We start from the raw sequence: 16053 nt of genomic DNA on the forward strand, positions 1-16053 counted from the left end.
AAGCAGCAGAGCAAATACGTATTAATAAAATAATTCTACTTCTATGTGTCAATTGTCCACTTTACTGGAAAAGTTAAAACAACCGATAACGTGCTTGCTATGAGATAAATGTGTGTGATATGAAGTAGGTTCACACACAGAGAATTCTAACCATTACTTTAACGTCTTTGGTAAATTGGGAAAAGGCAATCCTCATTTGAGTTTTGTGGCAAAATGTCAGTCTTACTGGGGAATATTGATTCCTGCCAGGACATGGCTAAGAATCACTGCATTCACTGAGATTTCTAGAGTTCACACGTGCCCTCGTCAATATCGTTATCAATTAATAGAGAACACAGAGGATCCATTCCATTTCTCACAGAACAAGGGGCTCGACAGGCATGAAATAATGAAATATGAACAAAGCAATAGCAGGCTTCACTCCATTACTTCCCTGGACTATTTTTTTTCCTTTAAGTTAAATGAAGACTATTGAATATTTAAGACAAATTATAGATGAGTTTCTTCAACTATAGGAAAGCTGTAAAACAGATGATTTGCCTTTACAAGACAGATTAGAGAAAATTGTTCATTTTATAGAAAGCCTACGTTGGGTTTCTTTTATGCACTGCATGCCCTGAGCGCATGCAGACTTGACTCAACTCGTCCATGCCGTTCCCCAAATACCTCTGCCCTGTTAAATTATGATCATTCGCACTAACAGAATTTCTGAACAGCTATCTGCATTGTTCACAATACTGCCAGGGTGGCGTGGGAGCAGAAGTGCTCATTCAAGAAGAGATAGTTCATATGGGAAAAATAGATAAGCGAATAAGAGTAAGGAAGGGTCCAAGAGGTGCTAAAATACAGTCATGCTAATGTTTGGAATTGTGTTGCTAAATTCGAGAATGAAAAATAATTGTCCTGCAGAAAATACCCAGATTATTTCAAAATGTGAAAGTGGTGACACACTCAAGCATGAATCTGTCACCAACCTTCTTACAATTTTTATTGTTAATGGTCATTATCACTGTGTGAGTGCCCACAGTGCTAGGGTAGGGTAGTCTTATGCAGGATGGGCCGACATTTGCATGTCTATGTGATATCACATGGCACGATAAAATTGTAACTATTATCTAACTTTTTTCTCCAATATCTACTGTCTTCCTTAGCTCTTCTCACTGCACCCCTCTAATCTCAAGCTTTCTGAAGTTGTTACCTAAGGGATGGGATATGAGAACAAAGAGCAAAGGAACAGGATTGCCTTCATGCTTTTGACTTTCGAAGCCTATATATCCTTTGGAGAGTTTTAAAAATAGACATTGATTTTGGAAGATCTCATGATGAATAAGAAGTCTCCTAGAATAGAAAATGATTCTCCAGACTAAGTAGTGGGAGATGGGAGGAGAAAATGTTGGAGGTGAAATGAGGAACGTAGGACTTGAGATCTGAAATCCAATCAAAAGAGAACCCTGAGACACAGCAACCCCCAGATATGTCTGTGGAGTCTGAGAGCAGGAGATATAGGCCCCATGCCCAGACAGAACCTTGGAAGGAGGTAAGACCTTAGGGAAGATTGGCTGCAAGGTGTGTCTAAGAAGATGGGGCCGCAAATGGCCTCTGAGAGTTCCTCAGGCTTCCACTGGTGCAGAAGCAGCTGAATGATTCCATATTCCAACGAAGGCATAAATGTGGCGAGGACTGCACAAGTGTCTTGCGGATGGACCTGAGATTACCTTTCCATTAGCCTCGGCCCATTATATGCTCTCAAGGGTCCAAGGGAATAGAAGAGGGCATTAATGAATCTGAAGGGCTCTTATAAATTAGAACAAAGGATATTCCAGGGGAAATGTATAGAACTCAAACACCAAAGACCACATGGAACAACGATATGAGCCAAGGATGGGTACCCAGATGGCCTCCCCCACTCATTATGCCTCAACATTGTATAAGACCCCCCTAAAACCTAAAAGTAAGCAGAAATTAGGGGGAATACTTCAATTATCGGACCCAAGTTCTCTCTTAAAAATGCATAGTCAAAATATAGATGAGGTTTTATTTCTTGCACCCTTAAGTTTGTGAAGCGGAATTTAGATCCACCTCAAAAAAACATACTCGAATTAACAAAGTTTCCTGAAACCTCTTTAGAAGTAACTGGAAAATTCCAGCAGCACAAAGAAGCAGGCCAAGTTTTAAGGGCCCCACAGGTTGAGAACTGACCAACTATTGGCCAGCTGAAACACTCTAGGGCAGTGATATGGATCTTCAAAGCTGGCCCCCATAATCACTCCAGGATCTAGGGAGAAATTCTGCTTGAGGAGATGGAAGGGACAAAGGGGGGATCCCTGGGTGGCGCAGCGGTTTGGCACCTGCCTTTGGCCCAGGGCGCGATCCTGGAGACCCAGGATCGAATCCCACATCGGGCTCCCAGTGCATGGAGCCTGCTTCTCCCTCTGCCTGTGTCTCTGCCTCTCTCTCTCTCTCTCTCTCTCTCTCTCTGTGACTATCATAAATAAATAAAAAAAATTTAAAAAATTAAAAAATTTAAAAAAAAAAAAAAAAAAAAAGGAAGGGACAAAGGGTATTACATCAGAGTAGGACCAGACACAACAAAATAGATGGGCCGCTGGCTCCCTACCCAGGTATGATGACCAAAGATCAAAGGACAAGCAAGAATCAAAGGAAGAGAGCAATAGAGAAGTAAGTTGTTATGTTTGTGAATGGGGTTGTTTTCTATTCACTCCTTCAACAGGGGAATTATGAAATCGATTCTGTGGGCAGGGAAGCCTACTCGGGAGGCAGAGACAATGTTCTGGAGCTTTGGAAAATAGAGGAGAACCAAGACTTGTAAATGAATAGCTGATGTGAGTTAGCCAAGCAATATAAGCAGCAAGGGAGATCTAGAAAAGGTTGCATGAGCTAAGAGAAGGAAGAAATTACTTCTATCTGTTCTTCCTGGGATGAAATCCAGTAAGGCTTCCAGTAGCCTAAACTGTGGCTTAATGGAAGAAGAAGCATGAGCAGCAAAGAAAAGGGTTAGAAACCAAGCTGTCAAAGTGTTGGGCAAGGGCTATAATTCAGAGACCTGCAGGAAGAGCTGGTACGTAAGGGAAGTGAAGGCCGGGGGCGGACGGGCGTAAAAGGCTCCATGTGAGAGGCATGCCCAGCGCCAACGTCAGGAGCACAGACTCCAGACCTGGACTGCCTGAGTGAAAAGCCCGGCCGCCCCACTTACCAGTGGTGGGATCTTGGGCAAGTTACTAAACCTCTCTGTGTCTTGATTTCTCTCATCTACAAAACAGAAATCATGAAACTAACGACTTCAACGCATTCTTGTGAAACTTAAAAAAGGTAAAAACACCTAGAACAGCACCTGGCACATACTAAGCCTTCTACGAGTTGGTTATTATTACTAATAGCCCTGATCCAGTAGATCACTGAATGAAGACAGGTGAGCCCACCAGGGTCAGATCGTCCAGGGTTTCCAGGGAAGCTGAGACGATCATTTTCCCCCTTATGTACATTTGTTATTAGGACCACGCTGATTCCCAAGTTCTGGAATTACTATGGATTAAAGAGATGTAAAAGAATTATCTTTTAAAAGGCTCATTTGCATGCTCGTGTCCAAGGGGGAGGGGAAAGCCATAGTACAGTGATACCGATGCCTCAGTAACAGCCTGTGGTCAAATTTCAACATGAACCAACCACATTAAAATACTTAAAACATCTATTGTAACTGACTACCTGCTTCACTTCACATTTGCAAAATGATTCTCCAATTTTACCAGTGACAGCCATTTTATCTTGTCAAAGAGCTTTCAAATTCTCCTATCCAGATTCTGCTCTATTGAGCACCTATTACAGGGAAAAAAAAAAAAATTATGGAATATCTGCATGAAAATTACGGTCATATTTTTCAAACATTATAAAGTTTGAGTGTATTTTTAAATGCAGACTTTTTCTTATTGCCACACAAATTATATGACTCACACTTAGGCCCACTGTAGGGATCACATGTGATTCACTAATGCAGAAATGTTGTTCTACAAAAAAACCACAATGTCTGTGGCAAGAAGCTACCAAAGGGCAGATAACTATAATTCAAAAAGTATTAATTAGGTACCTACTATATATGTAAACACTGCTACACGTTATAAGAAGGCAAAGGTGGGTGAGAAGTAGTTAAGAATTTAAATCTTGTCTGAATCCCTCCCTTTCCCCCAAATTTCCATTTCTCCTTAAGCTTTCACAGTTCTCTGCACTTTCTCTAAGACTCTAACTCCTCTGATTTTAAAGCCCTGATTCAGATTAATTTTTTTTTTTAATTTGCAGACAAAACAATACACGTCTGCAGGCCATATCTGGACTGAGGACCAACAGCTACAAATTCTGATGTAGGGATAACCCTATCTGACTGAAGGTACAGCTGGAAAGATAGTGGCAGATTAATCCTCGTAAGTGTAGCCCCTCGTTGTCAATGGTGAAGCAGCAAAAATTCTTGGGATTTTTTTTTTTTTTAATGAGACTATACTTTGGGAAGGATTTCACCCTGTGGTATATGCAACAGATTGGTGAGAGGAGAGACTGGAGGCAGGGGTAACAACTATAAGAATTTGGCAGTTGCCCAAAGGAGAGAAAAATGAAGGTCGGCCCCAGGAGAATACAGAGATCACTGAGGCAGAGTCGATGGGCCTTGGCAACTGCTCACGGAATGGAGGGACTGGGACCAGGTGGGCAGTCGGGTGGGGTACCTGGAGAAAGAATTCAGAGATATCAGAAGGTCTTCACTTGGGGTATGAGAAACAGACAATATAGGCAGAATGGTCAGGGAAGGTAAGATAAGTTTCATTTCAGAATTATTCCATTTAAAATCAATAGGTAGGGATCCTTGGGTGGCTCAGGGGTTGAGCGTCTGCCTTTGGCTCAGGAAGTGATCCTGGAGTCCTGGGATCAAGTCCCACATCAGGCTTCCTGCATGGAGCCTGCTTCTCCCTCTGCCTGTGTCTCTGCCTCTCTCTCGCTCTCTCTGTGTCTCTCATGAATAAATGAATAAAAACCTTTGAAAAAATAATAAAGTCAATAGGTAGATGGGTCGAAAAACGCAGACAGCAAATGTATAGTCAGAGATCCAATAAGGTTGGGCTTGGAGGAAGAAGTCAGAAGTAATTTTTAATAACCCAAGCAACACACAAGCATAAGAACATGCTAGATGTTCACAACAGATGATTATGATGGATGCAGAACCTCCAAGAGCAGAGATATGGTACCTTAAAGTGCAAAGGTGTGGGGCCCAGCCTAGAAGAGGAGACAGAGGCTGTCCAAAGAGGCTGCCTGGACACAGTGTGGGCTGGGGTTAAGTGTTAGTGAATGCCCAGGTAGCTGGAGAGGGAGAGGGGGGTGAGAAAAGGCAAGCGGATACTCGTGGTTGTGGGGCAGGTGTTCCACACTTCAGTCTTGTGCCCACCACCCATGCTTTGCTTCCAAAGTGACGCCAAGAGGTGGAAAGGCATCAAAGACTTCTTTCCTATTCCCATCTAGATTACAAGGATGAAAATATTCCTTCCCTTGCTGAGGGCTGGATCTCCATCTCGACCCGACTCTGATGAGAGGACGGGGCTGTCTGAGTACCATTCTAGAAGGCTCTGGGCCTCACAGTAAAGTCTGCCAGAGAGGGAAAGTCAGTTTGCTTAGGGAAAACAGGAATCGTAAAGTTGAATAAAATAAAAGCTGAAACCTTGGGTACACCATCACTGCAAGCGGAGAGTGGGCAGGAGAGACAGAACCAATCTTTAAAAGATCTCCCCACCCTCCCTCTTCTAAAAAGAAGAAGAAGAATGTATTATTAGCATGGCAAGAGAAACAAGAGACTGGAGAAGTTAAGGGGGAAGAAAGTTTCAAGAAAGAGCAAGTTGTTGAATGCCTATAGAGAGGCCAAGTAGGTCATGGGTGTTGGCAGTGTGGTCATGGGATCACTGGTGAACCTATTAAGGCCAGTTTAGTCAGACATATGGGACTGGGAGCCAGACTGTAATGGTTTGCAAAGTGAGTCAAAGTGAAGAAATAGAGATAGTGAAAGTAGAGAGAACTCTCACTGTAGAGATTAGGAAAGCTGTGGGACACCAGGCTGAGGGAGAGTAAAGAAAACCCATTTTGTTTGGCTTTAGATGAGAGAGACTTGAGCCTGACTGTAGGGAAAGCGCCCGTGTACAAGGGGAGACAAAAGTGACACAGGAGAAAAGAAATGCCACGTGATTTGAGACCCTGGCGGAGGAAGAAAGGCTCTGGGAAAGAGATGGGAGGGCTGGACTTGGGGAGGCCGTAGCAGGTGAGCTCACTGTAGGCAGGGAAGGAAGCTGAGATCAATCTCTAGAAGGTGACTTCTGTTGAGACCAGCTGTCTTTACCCTAAAGAACATGGGCACTTTCAAAGCCTGCGCCCTTTGAAGGCAACTCATTACAACGTGGCTCTCAGCCCCGTATCTCTGACAAACTGACCTTATTAGGTTCACCAGTGACCGCCCCCCCCCCCCGACCTCCCCCTCCTCCCGCCCCTGACAACACCAATGACCTACTTGGCCTCTCTGTGGGCATTTAACAATAATTTACTCTTCCCTGAAACTCTCTTCCCCTTTCATTTCCCAACTATCTTGTCTTGTCTCTCTTGCCATACTAATTCATTATCTCCTTTGGGTTCTTTTACTGATTGTTTCTTCCTCTCCTGTCCACTGGGCCTTGAAGTGACAATGTTCTCCAAGGTTCCATTCTTTATTTTATTCAGCTTTATGATTCCTGCTTTCCCTAAGCAGGTCGATGTAACTATTTTGGCTCAATGTCCAGCATCGGGATGTGCTTAGCAGCAGCTTATTAAATTAGATGGCCCTGACCTCTATCCATACGCTAATGACTTCTAAATTTCTATCTCCAGTCCCGGATCTATCATTCTTCAGCTCCAGATCCGTATTTCCAATCATCTCCAGGATCTAGCCTATAAGCTCTTCAAAATCAACATGTTCTACTCGCCCTTCTCCACTTCCAACTCAGCAACTCGATTAAATTCTCCATTAATAATCTAACCACAAATCTAGCTTCCACGCTGGAGACCTTGATATCTTCTTCAGCTTCTCTCTCCTCTCACAGGATATCCAATCATCAATTCATGGCAATTCCGTCTGCCAACATTTTCTACTCAAAATGTTGCTCTACCTCTAGCCTCTACCCCAGCTTACACTGCTGCCTTCATTACATGCTCATTATTTCCCATATTTGCCTAACTTGAATTCTAGATAACCCCCTTTTCTATTACCTGCTGCATACTGCTGTTAGAGAGCTTACCTTGAAAAGTCAATCACTTTACCTGGCTGTTTAAAAATGCCAACTAAAAATAAATAAATAAGTAAATAAACAAACAAACAAACAAATAAATAAATAATGCCAACTAACTTCTAGTTTCCTACAGAGAAAAGTCTAAACTTGGTATGCTCTGATCCCGCTGTATGTGCCAACCGCATTTCTCACCAACCCCCACCTTGTATTTTCTAGTTCTCTGGAGTCAAGTGTATTTGAGCATAAGTTGCATAACTTTATTTTTATCTGCTACTCTCTTAGGCAATGCCCTTCGCTGATGTTCTGTACCAGGCCTGAACTTACAAATCAGTTGACATCAGGTCAGTAGCCTGAAATTGGCCGTGATGGGAACATTTACATAATAGAAATCAACAATAGCTATAAATCAGGGTCTCCCCACTTCCTGCCCCTCCCATCCCATGGACAGCACGCCACTACCTCTAATTCACCCCTCCTCTTTCCTTACTCATTCAGAGCATAGCAGATAGTGTTTTATGGTGTGGACTATGAGGTCAGTTGGCCAAGGCTCAATCCTAGTTCTGACACTTACCTATTGGGTGATTCTGAGCAATTCACCTCTGCCTGATTCAGTTTCTTTACCCATAAAATTGGAGAGATCATAATATCTACTTTATAGCGCTTTTTAAAGGATACCTGGCATAACATTTAGAATGTAAGTGCTCATAATGTTACCTCTTTTTATGCGCTTATGTCAGGCCCTCATAGCATTTTCGTCTGCCATATAATGGAGTCTTGCTACATTAGCTGGGAAGAGCCAGGCTAAGTCACCAGCTGCATGTTCCTAAACCGAGTGATATACGACATCAAGGTAGCAGAGCTCTTTAACTGATACCAACCCCATCTTCGAGGCTTCCTCAGAAGAAAAAGCTGTGAAAAATCAGCTTTCATTATCCCTGACTTGAAATTTGTTACCAAGGACAGAAAGGGTAAGGAAAAATCATTGAGAAGAAAGAGCACAGACATTGCAGAGAGACAAGTTCAGGCTCTATCATTTATTAGGTACACGACCTACGCAAGCTTCCTAAGTTCTCTGGGCCCCAGTTTCTCAGATGAAAGAGGGAAAAACTGCACGTGAGGGGTAAATCCACACTAATTGTTCTCTCTCTCTTTCCCGAGGTCCTGAATTGACAGAAGCTTTGCTCAGGCCTTTGGCAGATCCCCATCTGGTTAGGGATCCCTCCAACACCTGTCCTTCCTCTCTTATTTCCTGAGTATTATCTTTGTAAAAAAAAAAAAAAAAAAAAAAAAAAAAAAAAATCTTTGGTCTCACACTCTGAGAGTAAGCACAGATCAAAAGGGTTCAGTTTGGGGACACCTGGTGGCTCAGCGGTTGCGTGTCTGCCTTCAGCCCAGGGCGTGACCCCGGGGTCCTGGGATCGAGTCCCGCATCGGGCTCCCTGCAGGGAGCCTGCTTCTCCCTCTACCTGTGGCTCTGCCTCTTTCTCTCTCTCTCTCTGTATTTCTCTTTCTCTGTGTCTCTCATTAATTAAAAAAAAAAAAAGTTCAGGTTGGGGCACAGTCGCACACTCTCCATAAAGTACCCGAGAGAATTATTATGGCAACCTGTGAAACACAAATATAATTATATAAGAGTAGGATCCTCTGATGCGATTGCTCTATTAGAAAATCTCAGATTGGTTTAGCCACATATCCAAGGATTTCAGGACAAGCTACAAAGCAGACCTGAGGAGAATCTCACTGCCATTGGATCAGCAAAGGTAACCTAGAACTGCGGGATGACCTTCACCTTGTTCTCTCACTTGCACAGTTGCAATTCAATCTGGGGGAGCACAAGGACAGGCTCATCTCTCTCCAGTTGCTAAAACTTTTTATATTTTTACTATGACCCAGAAGACAAGTAGCTCGACATTGCCAAGGTGCTGGCTTAGCTCCAAATGCCTTCTGCGTTCTATCAGGGGACAGCAAGGGGCATGGTGGCTCCTATGTGCCGATATTTGCTCTCTGCCAGTCACTGTTCTCAGTGTTTGGGGGAGTCTCAGAACAAGCGCGGTTCAGGGAATCACCCAAGGTCACAGAGGCAAGACGTGGTGGGCTGGGTGTGAACCAAACATTCTGCTTCCAGAACTCTTAACCATCACCCTCAACTGACACTCAGGAGTCAATGTAGTTTCCAACCTGTATCATAAAACTGGAAGATTTTACACCTGGAATGAACATTTAGCCTCCCACATTCTACAAAGGGAAGCTCAGCCCTGGAAAGGAGAGGATACGTGACTCGCCCAGGATCAGCTGCTCCAGCACAGCCCAGCCTTGACCACTTGGCTCAAAGAGGCACCCTCCATCTCCCCCTTTCCTCCAGCTCTTCTCACCAGCATCTTTTTCTCTCTGGGAACCTCTTTCTGGGTCCTGTTCCCAGCTCACTCTTCTCCATACACACACCCATGACAGTTGATAACGAGACTTTAAAAAATTACTTGGGAGTTCTTTTTTTATTTACATTTCTGTTATCTATGAAGCAATAAGTAATTGTGATCTCCTTGGGACAGACGAGGTCTGAGTCTTGGGGATCAAATTTTATTTTCTGGTGCCCCATGTACAGCTGGTCATAAACAAATGTCCTTCGTGAGGCTCGTCGAGCTGCTAAAAGCCTCCCTTGACTGCCAGGACAAGAAGCGTTTGTTTTCATCTGAGCGTTCCAAATAGCAGCTGACTAAGGACAGCACAAAAGAATTAAACTTCACAACAAAACCTCCCGGACTCCCTTCCGCTATATGACAATTCAGAGCTTGCCCACTCACGCCCCCTGCCTGGACTACGATAATTCAGAAGTTGGGGTTATCTGCTTTATGTAGATTGTGGGAAGCAGCAGATTAGATGTGACCTTTGAAAACTGTTTCTTAACTGGCACATAAATCCAAAAAATAAAAAGCAAATGATTTTAATTTTTATTTATTTATGATAGTCATACACAGAGAGAGAGAGAGAGGCAGAGACACAGGCAGAGGGAGAAGCAGGCTCCATGCACCGGGAGCCCGACGTGGGATTCGATCCCGGGTCTCCAGGATCGTGCCCTGGGCCAAAGGCAGGCGCCAAACCACTGCGCCACCCAAGGATCCCCAAGCAAATGATTTTTATAGACATCTACAGACGTCTGAAGGGCTAGATTCAGATGATGATTAGAATAAGACCCCCCTGAGTACATTCAGAATGTGATTATAATTAATCAACGCATGCTATATGAAACATGTAATAAATTATAAAAAATCATAGGACTCTTTTGTACAGTGCTTTCCGTGTGAACTTTCACCAGTTTGACTCTCAACAAGGGCCTGTGAACTAGGAAGAGCAGGTATTACATGCATTTTATGCTCATTTGAGGCTTAAAGAAGTTAAATGCCTTGCCCAGGATCATAAAGCTCAAAGTGACAAAGCGAGTACTGGAAGCCAAAAGCCCAACCGACCGACCCGTCACGCTCATGTCAATACTCAGAGCTCAGATGAAAATCACTGACCGAACCATTATTTGAATCAGCAGAGCCTCTCCCGTCACACAGGTTTTGAACACCTAAGAGTAGAAGGTTTAAAATCAGCGTGGAGAAGGGAAGTAGGTCATGAAATGCATCCCAAACTCCACTCTGCCAGAGGTATATTTGCCAGCAGATCTGCTAGGCTGGTTCGCAGGACCAGTTTGCCAACATAAACGGTGCCTAAGAAAACTAATAGTACAAAAGCTTCACTGCAACTGGAATTTCTATAGCCGGCAGTTTCAAGTTCATATAGTTTCGCCATTCCTTGGCGCATCGGTCCCAGAGGCTCCAGAAGGAAGGCACAGGCCATGGTGATGGAATCTGGAGTCCCTAAAAATGAAGGTTTTTACCTCTGCCCCAGGAGAGGCTTCTCATTTTAACAGACTCAGGAAACAGAATATAAAATGTACTCCTTGGGGTTCCCTGGGTGGCTCAGCGGTTTGGCGCCTGCCTTCTACCCAGGGCGTGGTCCTGGAGACCCGGGATCGAGTCCCATGTCGGGCTCCCTGCATGGAGCCTGCTTCTCCCTCTGCCTGTGTCTCTGCCTCTCTCTCTCTGTGTGTGTGTCTCTCATGAATAAATAAATAAAATCTTTAAAAAAAAAGTACTCCTTACAAACATTTAGTCAAGATCCACAATTACCATGAACAATCTAATGTGTTCAACAGCTAATATCTTAAGCTTAAATAAAAATTATCTATACACCAGATAACTATATTGCCCTCCTGGGGTGAATCTGCAGGTTAGGCATCCCACTACATGGAAAAGGGCATGGGTCTATTTTTCATCCACTTGTTCAACAAACATCTGAATGTGTATTGTGTGTCAGACACCAAGACTAGTAGAGCGATAAGGGGAAGTACAGGATAGGTTCCATCCTTAAGAAGGGGACACCGTATCACGTGGATACACACAGTGCAAGGCAGTAGTGTGACCAATACCAGGGATACATACGCAGGGAAGAGAAGTTTAACACTTTCTACCCAGAGGAGCTTTTAAGGTGTTCACGGCATTGGTGACACTAGAGCTGTGTCTCTAAGAGGCACAGGAGAAAAGGGGGAGAAGGGCATTCCAACAGCGGAGCAATACGGTAACACACAAAGGTACAAAGAGCAAGGCGTATTGGAAAGTTGGGATGGGCTCCTGTTCCGTGGCCCTAAGAAGAATGGGGTTGGCACTGCATTTTGAGGTACTGAAATAGCCTTAATTTGATGATTGTGCATCTGGTCTTTATGGTACTTTTTAAGAACATCTGTTCCCCACCCCCTCCTATCCCCAGGGAAGGCGAGTATAGCTCCACTAACAGAGGTCGCTCCCAGCTGAGGAGACAAAAGGCCTTTGGCTCACCAATAGCTTAGCAAATTGTTCATTTTAAAAATCCACCTGTTTGGGGAAGGTTGTTAAGAACTAGTCATATCCCTTATCTCTGTTATCACCATTGAGCAATCCTACAAGTTGTCTAACCCGAGGCTATTCCAAGGGTGGTCCACAGACCGGCAGCATCGGAAGGTAAATTCTTGGGCTCCAACTCTGCCTGTGGAATTGGTATCTCTGGGGGTGGGACTTAGGAAGCTCGCCAGGGGGCTCCTTTTCACCTTAAAGTTGAGAAATACTGGTCTAGTTCAAAGTATGAAACAGTATTTCATCAAACAAGTTTTGTTTGTTGGCTTTTTTAATGTCAGCTCGACACCCGAAGCAGGGCTTGAAGCCACAACCCTGAGACCAGGAGTGCCCCGCTGTCCTGACTGAGCCCGCCAGGTGCCCCTAGACCGTCTTCTTGTCTTTATAGGTGATGGCTGAGCAGGTGTGGGAGCGTGTGGCCAAGGGCAGGGCTTGCAGGGCTTGCAGGGCTTAGGGCAAGGCCGCGCACAAGGCCTGAAGGGGCGCGCCGGCCCCCTCCGAATGATCCCCTCCGAATTCCTACTTATCCGTCCAGACACCTGCTCTGTTTAGTCCCCGCCCCGCCCCGCCCCTGCTCCCGGAGAACCGACGGGCTCCGCCCAGACACCTTGAGGCTGGGCCCCTGGGAGCAGGAACCCACTGCAGCCCTGGGCGAGCGCGGGCACCCAGGGGAGCAGGTGTCCCGGAGGGGGGCGGCAGGGGGGGGGGCGGCCCTGGGGGCGGGGGGGGGCGGCGGGGACAGGGGGCGGGGGGGGGCAGGGGCTGGGGCAGAGGGCAGGGCGCAGGGGGCAGGGTCTGGGGCGCACGGGGCCGGAGGCAGGGGACAGGGCGCAGGGGGCTGGGGGGGTGGGCAGGGGCCCGGGGGCGGGGCGCAGGGAGTGGAGCCAGGGGGCAGGTGGGGGGGGAGGGGGCGCCCAGCGGCCGGGATGCAGGGGGCTGGCGGGGGCAGGGGCCGAGGCACTGGGAGTGGTTCCAGGGTGCAGGTGCCGGGGCACAGGGGGTGGTTCCAGGGGGCAGGTGCCGGGGCACAGGGGGTGGTTCCAGGGAGCAGGTGAGGGGCGGGAAGAGGCCGGGGCGCAGGGGCAGGGGTGCAGAGGCAGGGTGTGGAGCCAGAGGGCAGGTGCCGGGGTCGGGGGGTAGGGGGGCAGGGGGTGGAGCCAGGGGGCAGGTGCGGGGGGTGGTGGCGCCCAGGGACCGGGGTGCAGGGGGCTGGGGGGCAGGGGGCCGGGGGCGGGGCGCAGGGCAGGGTCCTGGGGCAGAGGGCCGGGGCGCAAGGGCTGGCGCAGGGGGTGGAGCCAGGGGGCAGGTGCCAGGGGCCGGAGGCAAAGTGTCGGGGAGCAGGGGGTGGAGCCAGGGGGCACGGGCGGGGGTGCAGGGTGCTGGGGGGTGAGCAGGGGGCAGATGCGGGGGGGGGACCGGGGCGCAGGGGGTGGTTCCAGGGGGCAGGTTCGGGAGGAGGGGGCGCCCAGGGGCCAGGGTGCAGGGGGCTGGGGGGGCAGGGGCCGGGGGTGGGGCGCAGGGGGTGGAGCCAGGGGGCAGGTGCGGGAGGGACGGGGGCGAGGCACAGGGGATGGTTCCAGGGAGCAGGTGCCGGGGCGCAGGGGGTGGAGCCAGGGGGCAGGTGCAGGGCGGAGGGGGGGGTGGCCGGGGCGCAGGGCCAGGGGCGCAGAGGCAGGGGCTGGAGCCCCGGGTCGGGGATGGGGGGTGGGGGGGGAAGGGCCGGGGAGCAGGGGGTGGAGCCAGGGGGCAGGTGCGGGGGAGGGAGGGGGTCCGGGGTGCAGGGCCAGGGGCGCAGAGGCAGGGGCTGGAGCCAGGGGGCAGATGCCAGGGGTCGGGGGTAGGGGGGCCGGGGGCAAAGGGCCAGGGAGCAGGGGGTGGAGCCAGGGTGCAGGTGCGGGGGGGGGGGGGCGGGGGCGCAGGTGGGGGGCGGCGGGGGGCAGGCGCCGAGGCCTGGGCGCAGGGGGCCCACGGGGAGGAGAGGAGGCAGGGCTGAGGGGGCGGGTGCCGCCCTGCAGGGTCTCAAGACCCAGCGAAGAGAGGGCAGAAACTGAAAAGGACAAAGAACATGAAAAAAGAAAAAAAGAAGAACCGCCCACTGAAATATTTAAAAAGATTGTTGGACTTTAAAATAACAATAAATATAACAATGTGATATGAACAATAAATATAATAGCAAAATAACAAGGTGACCTTATTCTGACACTGCTGAATTATACTAAAGACAAGCAATCAGATCCTGGCCAGCCCGTTAGTTTCAAATTTGGTTTTCATTTTGAACACAATATACCCAAAGGTGTTAAAGAGGAGTTAAACTTGAGACTGTGTTTTTCGTGATCTCCTCTATGAGGATTGAAAATTGGGGCTTATAGGGGCGCCTGGGTGGCTCAATCGGTTGGGTGTCTCCCTTCTGCTTGGGTAATGGTGCCCGGGTCCCAGGGCCCTGGGGTCCACCGATGTCGGGGGGCCTCCCGCATCTGGGTCCCTACTGGGTGGGTCTGCTTCTCCCTCTCCCTCAGCCCCTCCTCTCTGCCTGTGCTCTCTCTCTCTCTCTCAAATAAATAAATACAATCTTTAAAAAAAAAAAAAGGAAAAAAGAAAATTGGGCCTTATAAAAGTTGTCACGTAGGTAGGAAGTGAAGAATTTCATTTTGAAGCCCTTTCACTGTGCTATCACACTACACATGGAACACCCAAGCCCAAACTGAACATTTCCTCAATGCTCAATTTTTCAACTCTTTTAGCCCTGAAATTTCCTAATGCAGAGAAAGCATGGACTCAAGAAAACTGCTCTTGTTTGCAACCCAGAGACCATCACCTTCACCCTTCAGGAGAGAGGAGGCCTGTGTTGGCCATCAGGACACTATTGTTAACGGGGTCAGGAAAACCACCAAATCCAAGAGTGTGCCCCAGCCTCCAGCTCAGAAGTAGAAAAGGTGTAACTGTGTTCGCATTAGTTGTGCCTTCATCATCTTCCTATGTAAATATAAGATGGTACAGAAGTTAAGGATTTTGGGGAAGAATATATTTAATATAAAGGCAGTGAGTTCCTCTGTGGGTTCTGAGTTGTGTGTGACCCAGCAATTTATAAAGAACTGTGAGGTTATTTACCACTGTGATGTCAATAAAATCTAGTCTGAGCAAACATTTTCCTCCTCTCATGCAGCACAGTAGACAAATAAGGTGACTAAGCATATTTTCTTTCTGGTAAAACTTTGCTGAAAGTTACCATTTTATGAGTCTTTGAACTTAAAATGAATAGAATCATTAGAAACGAATGAGGGAGTTAACGTTTGCATAAGCAAAAGGTCTTTGTTGGAAGCTCGATACACAGCCGCACAGGTCATAAGGATAATAATGATGCATTTGTTCACAGTTTCATCCTCCACACTCAGTACACTGGCTGGCAGAGAGCGTGTGTGCAACAAACACTTGTGGGATGAATGAGTGTCCGGAATCACGCTTAAAAGTATACGTTTCACGCTTGAAAATGAAATGCTTCCCATACATCCAAGACTCTTTACTGAGACGTGTATTACTGTGTCTTGCAATCTTGAAATTACTAAAACTTATTTCCCCTCAGTAAACACCCAAGAAAGTCAAATCTAGAAAATATCACAAGACTACACACAAAATTGGAAACTGTTCACCAGGGTGCAATACCCAGGTACTCTTATTAACCAAAAAACCTATACATCTGGGGAAGCTAATCCATTAAATCAACTTGTTAGAGCAGTTAATGATAATTCAGTTGAGATGTCTGGGGGCTTTGAGTGGGAAATTAAGCCATGTTACCCTAAGAAACCAACCAAATACCTTCTAGT

The 16053-nt window shown here is 47.2% G+C and overlaps 1 protein-coding gene and 1 long non-coding RNA gene across 2 annotated transcripts in view; one reads left to right on the forward strand and one right to left on the reverse strand.

The window, feature by feature from the left end:
* Positions 1–16053, reverse strand: part of NCEH1 (neutral cholesterol ester hydrolase 1) — a 60219-nt gene that overhangs the window by 20986 nt on the left and 23180 nt on the right. The gene's annotated exons all lie outside the window — the stretch shown is intronic.
* Positions 2553–7657, forward strand: LOC118353270 (uncharacterized). The gene is made up of 3 exons (XR_004811944.2): positions 2553–3079; positions 4312–4433; positions 7584–7657. It is a non-coding gene; the product is annotated as an uncharacterized LOC118353270 (long non-coding RNA).

This window comes from Canis lupus, chromosome 34 (genome assembly GCF_003254725.2).
Source record: "Canis lupus dingo isolate Sandy chromosome 34, ASM325472v2, whole genome shotgun sequence".
Classification (NCBI taxonomy): Eukaryota; Metazoa; Chordata; class Mammalia; order Carnivora; family Canidae; genus Canis; species Canis lupus.